Source organism: Urocitellus parryii, chromosome 6 (genome assembly GCF_045843805.1).
Source record: "Urocitellus parryii isolate mUroPar1 chromosome 6, mUroPar1.hap1, whole genome shotgun sequence".
NCBI classification, from domain to species: domain Eukaryota; kingdom Metazoa; phylum Chordata; class Mammalia; order Rodentia; family Sciuridae; genus Urocitellus; species Urocitellus parryii.
This window is the reverse complement of record NC_135536.1, coordinates 68,100,002-68,106,068: the sequence shown is the minus strand read 5'-3', so window position 1 is coordinate 68,106,068 and position 6,067 is coordinate 68,100,002. Positions and strand designations below refer to the sequence as shown.

At 37.4% G+C, this 6,067-nt stretch overlaps 1 pseudogene; it reads right to left on the bottom strand.

Moving 5' to 3' along the window:
* Positions 1–2,869: 2,869 nt before the first annotated feature.
* Positions 2,870–3,243, bottom strand: LOC113180261 (leptin receptor gene-related protein pseudogene; annotated as a pseudogene).
* Between the last annotated feature and the right edge of the window lie 2,824 nt (positions 3,244–6,067).

Sequence of the window (6,067 nt, the reverse complement as noted above, 5' to 3'; positions counted from 1 at the left end):
CTCTGAAAGTATGCATTTTATTTGCATTAACAATTGGTTAGCCATAGTTTGCTTGGCATTATTTTGTACTTTTTGCACAGCCTCTTTTAAATGCACATCCCTATTTTTGCCTATTCTGCCTCAATAGAAAGGACTATTAGTAATGTTATATGGGAAGGATCTGTCAATCATGTGAATTCTGTATGTGCATCTCAAAGTACTGCTTTTTTTTTTTTAAGTGCTTTTTATGGAGTTTGGTAATTTGAAAATTCCTTAGCCACTAGACTTTATGTTGTTGATAAAACAAATATTGGAATTGTAGAGTTAGTTAGTATAGAAGAACTAAGGCTATTGAAAAAAATCTATATTTATAAAACTATATATTTTAAAGTAATATTAAGATTATGGATAGTACTATACAAACATTTAGGACAATACTTAAAAGTCATACTTTTTTTTTAGTCATTTATGATAAGGATTCTAAGATGCTTTTCTAATATTTTCTTGATTAAAAATGTCTTTTGATTGATTAGCTTCTTGTCCTTGAGGTTAAGTTGGAAATCTATTAATGGAATAGGTTATATTTATATCAGTCTTTTAAAAATAAATACTATGATTTTGGGGGCTGGGGATATAGCTCAATGGGTAGAGTGCTTGCCTAGCATGCATAGGGCCCTGGGTTCAATGCCCAGCACCACCACCAAAAAAAAAAAAAAAAAAAAAAAAAAAAAAGTAAATACTGTGATTTGTATAGAGTAAGAAACATTTAAGTTGTTGGGAGGTAGAATTTAAAATTTTTCTTTTTTCTTTTTTTTTTTTTTTGGTAATGGGGATTGAACCCAGTGACACTTAACCACTGAACCACATCCTCAACTCTTTTTTGTATTTTATTTAGAGACAGGGTCTTACTGAGTTTCTTAGGGCCGCTAAGTTGCTGAGGTTGGCTTTGAACTCGAGATCCTCCTGCCTCAGCCTCTAGGATTATAGGTGTGTGCCACCATGCCTGACCTCCCAAATCTTTAATTTTTATAATACCTCATAATATTCAGAAGTAGTTGGAATCAAATTTTCATTTAAATGAAAAAAATAGTGTTCTTGCTTTTTTTTTGTAGTGTTTTGGCTAAAATAAACAGCTAGATCTAATTTCTAGTGGTGGCTCTGCTGCCACTAATTCTTTGAATTTAGACAGGAGACTTCTTTTTTTGAACCTCAGTTTCCTCATTTGCATAATATGGATGATCATGCCCTCATTTCAGTTTCCCAAAGAGAGACACAAAGGACACAGCACAGTGCCTGGCACAGAATAAGGACTCCATAAATGTATTGTCATTTCTTTTTATTTCTTTTTTTTTGTGTTAAAAGTGAAATTTATTATAATAAGTGCAAGTGTCATGATTAAAAATGCCAGTTAAAATTACAAAGTATTTAAATAATCTTCCTAATGTAAATATTGCAAATGACAACTTCAACAATTCTGTGTATTAACAGAATATTGAAAACATGAAATCATGTACAAGGCCAAAAAAACCAACATTGCTCATTATTCTTTTAGATATCACTTTTCTCTGGTTCCAACATCACACCAACAAACAAAGGGTGTGCTAATTACTAAGATCACAAGCCTCAAGGTGGAAGTGCTTTGTACACATGTCAACTGCCACATTAATGTTTTAAAACCATCGGCTTTTTTCTTATCAAGTGGTTCTATTTCCTATATTTTCTTTTCTCAGTGGGTTTGTGGACAAAAAGATGAGCTAGTAAAACTATGATTATAAGATACAACCTGACATGTATTTCCCATGATTTATTTAAAGGTGGCATAAAGTTTTGAATGAAATACCATTGAGTACATCAACATGTAAATAAACTCCAGCAGTTCACTTTTGGCTTGCTCACTTGGCTCCAGTATTTCTGGAGAAAGGAGAAGGGCAGAGCCATCAAGAAGAAAGGGAATATCAGAACTGCTAAGGAGTTAGGATAAGGTAGCATTAGGAAGGGGTTAGGAAGAAGTGCAGGACTAATAAGGGAAATTTAAAAGTGATGCCTATCTCTTCTTCTCTCCTCATAATTAAAGCAGCGACTGGTTCCAGCCTAGCCTTCCTCTCCTGCATACCAGTGGGGCTTGGGTTATTTTGGGCTCTCGCACTGTGAAAAAGGCACTGCCTTTCAGATGGTGGACATATCTGCTTCCCACTGAAAACACTTTCCACAGATTTGGGAAATAGCCCATATATTACAGTTTGGAACAGTTCACAAACACCAAAGAGAGTCTGAACCCCTCCTCCACATAAGGATATTTTTTTCCCCTCAAATGAGCAGAACTCCCAAAGAGGATAAGTGATGGATCCAAGGGCAAGTCAAGGAAGCTAGGTGTGATGTTTATAACAAAGTTTCTCAAACTCTAATGTGAATATGATTCTCTCATCAAAATGCACTGGGTCTGGGTGGTGGGCAGAGGAGCTTCAGATTTTATATTTCCAATAAGCTAGGAGATGCTAGTGCTCTTGGTCTGTGGACCACATTCTGAGAAGCAAGGGTCTACAACACAGAGGGAGCCAAGTTTTTCTGAGCTATAAAAGACCTGCTTCAATGTCTTCACCAATCTAAGCATACCTCCACACAAAAGGTTTAGGTGGCCTGTACAGATGAGCAGCTGTTTGACTATGTGAACAGCCAAACAAATAACATAATTCAACTTCAGTAAAAATAGTGGTCCATTATCTAGGAATAAAACTAATCTTTTACTTAGGAAGTCTTCCTTAGAGTGATCATGATATGAAGGTATAAAAAAACCCAGCATATTAAATCCCATGGTAAAATGCCATGGGTATACACATATACATACAGTACAAATCTTAAGAAATACAGTGTTCTCTATCAAAATAAAGTGCTACCATGGCTCCCAGCTAAAATCATCTCCTCTTCCAAATACCAGGAAAAAACCTAGAATTGTAAGAAAAACGACAGTGTTGCTTCCCAGTACAAGGCTCCCCATTTGATCATGGCCACACGTGCAAGAATAACAGGAAATCCAAAGGCAGAAGCAACAATTCCAGTAGTGAAGAAATATGCACTGCTGGTTATGTTACAGTCATATATGACTCTTTTGGAGATGAAATGGGGAATAGGGGAGATGGTGTGGAAAAACAGGACAAAAAAGGGCGAGTCTACACCATAATCCTCCAAGGCACATCCCAGCACAAGAAAAGTCAGTCCAGTAGCCCCAGCGAAGGATAATGCCACAAGAGCTTTAACACCCGCCATGTCTCCCGAGCTAGCGTTATTTCTTTTTATATATTTACGGCCACAGATCTTTGTGTTAAAATCTTTGTCCAGGAACACCCAGCTAGAACAGAAACCTCCTGGTATATAGGAAAAATTTGTAAACCAGGAGTTTTGATATTACTGTTTTTTGTTTTTGTTGTTGTTGTTGTTGTGTTGTTTTGACACGTCTCTTCCATGTCTTCCCAACACTCACAGGATGGGTTTAGACTTCTTGGTGTAGGCACAGGTCCTCTCTGATCTGGTGCTTGCCTTTCTCTCTGCTGTCGTCTCCCACCACACCTCTGTAGGCACACTGTGTTTTAGCCCCCACATTTTTCCAACGGGCATAATCTCCCTTGCCCAAGAGTGAGTGTGTTTGCTCCGGTTGTTCTCTTGTAGCCCTGACTTCTTCTGTAACAATGGAGTCCAACTCATCCATCCCAGGGTCAGCCAGCCTCAGCCTCCTCAGCCTGAGCTCTTCTCTGTGAGGCCGAAGTATGTGCTCCCTCTGTTTTCTCATGTCTGTTTCAACATTCATAGTATTATAATTACTGTATTTAATAATGCTTTGTTCCCCACTACAGAGTGAGCCTCCCATAGCATGTTCTAGCTTACTAGCACTTTTGCATTATCTCATGGGATCTACTTTATCTCACTTGATCTTTACAACCATATGATAAGATAGATCTTTATATGTTTGGTGAACAGAGATGCTGTGGCTCATGACATCTGAATTATCTTCCCAGAGTCACACAGCTGATGAGCAACTAGGTTTTGACTTGGAGTATAGTTTTCTTTTCACTGTATAGCACTCCCTCTGACACACTTCAAAGAACAATTTGGTAGGCATAATTTCCCTTCCACCTTTCTCTGAGAGTCTATTAAGTCTCAGCCTTACTCTCTTCTGTCTAGAGCAAACTTAAATCTAGAATGTGGATGGACATCTTCAGCTCACCTTAGTGATCTCAGGATTATAAATTGCTCAAAATAATTAGCAAATTACTAGAAATATAACGTGCTTTGGATTATAACTAGGTCATACAATCTGCTTTACAATAGAAGACTAGTATGAGCTATTTAGCAAGGAAAATGTCATATCTAGGAACTAGCCAGTCTGAGTAATTTACTTACATGATGTGTTTCAAGGATCATAGTGCCTGATGCATCATCCATGGGGAAGAAGTGGGAAGCCAGTACTACATGTCGTTTACTGATCCTTGGGGTAATTTGAGAATGGAGGTTTTGTGTAATTTGAGAGGTTCAAGATCAATGCTCATAAGAAAGTTTTTCCCCCATTTTCATTTCAGAACATTTTTTGGTTTTGTTTTAAGAGGCAGATAGAGATAGTATGATGGTCTAATTAAGTTATAAAGCCTACTTTATTTGAGCAAAACTTCATCTGAGGTGAGGGAATTGTGGCCACACCTTGGCTCAAAATAATGCACTCAAAAAAAATTAAAATGCCTGAATTGAAATGTGGTGATTCATCATTGATAAGCTGTGAGAACAGGTATCCCATGTGTTCAGGGACTGAAGGCGGGCGGGCCTGAAAACCAGGGGTGCTTTGTCAGTAAGTGATTTCCTCCTTTTTCTTCATTTTTGTATTGTCTTTGAGAAAATATTTGTATAAAGGGATTTGGAGGTACTTTTTGAGGGCGATATTTAGGTTCTTTGGTCTAGCAGGGGGAATGTTTGAGTGGTTAGGAAGAAAAGGGAATTGTATTTATGCTTTTGAGTGCATTGATGTAAAAATTGAATTTTAGTTCAGGGCATTTTGTCTTAATCTAAATGATCCACATTTTAAACAAATTTAAAGTATGGAAATTTAGACTATTCAAAGGCATTCATTATAATCTGGGTGAGTGGTGCATGCCTGTAATCCCAGCGGCTTGGGAGGCTGAGGCAGGAGGATTGTGAGTTCAGAAGCTAGCCATAGGGAGCTGGGGTTATAGCTTATAGTTGGAGGGAGCACTTGCCTAGCATGTGTGAAGCCCTGGGTCTAATCCTCAGCACCATACATAAATACATACATACATACATAAACCAAAGGTATAAAAAAATCCAACAACATTATTTAAAAAAACAAAACAAAACAAAACGCCAGCCTCAGTAACTTAGTAAGGCCCTAAGTAACTCAGCAAGACCCAGTCTCTAAATAAATTATAAAAAAGGGCTGGGGGTGCTGGGATTGTGGCTTAGTGGTAGAGCACTTGTCTAGCATGTGTGAGGCACTGGGTTTGAACCCCAGCACCACATTAAAAAAAAGCTAAATACACAAAGGTATGGTGAACATCTACAACTAAAAATATTATTTTTTTTTTTTTTAAAAAAAGGGCCTTGGATGTTTCCCAGTGGTTAAGGGCCCCCAGGTTCAATCCCTGGTACTCCCCTTCCCCACCAAAATGCATTCATTATAAAATGTTTAAGTTTTTCCATTTGGATTTGTCTCTTGAAAAAGTAGTGTTTCTTTCCCCCTCTTTTTAAAAATATTTTTTTAGTTGTAGATTGTCACGATGTCTTTATTTTTATGTAGTGCTGAGGATTGAACCTAGGGCCTCACAAGTGTGAGGAAAGCGCTCTACCACTAAGTTACAGCCCCAGCCCTATTTCTTTCCCTTTTATCCTATGGAAATAATTACTGCATATTTTGTCTGAAACAACATTTTATGGTCATAAAAGGAAATAATTTATGTAACACAGCAAATTATTTTGTTTGTAAAAATGATGTAGGTAATGCCTTAGAAAATCAGCATCTAGCTGCAGAATGTTATCCTGAATTAGACACTGAGTTAGGAAGGAGTGTATTCTATTACCTTTACCACCA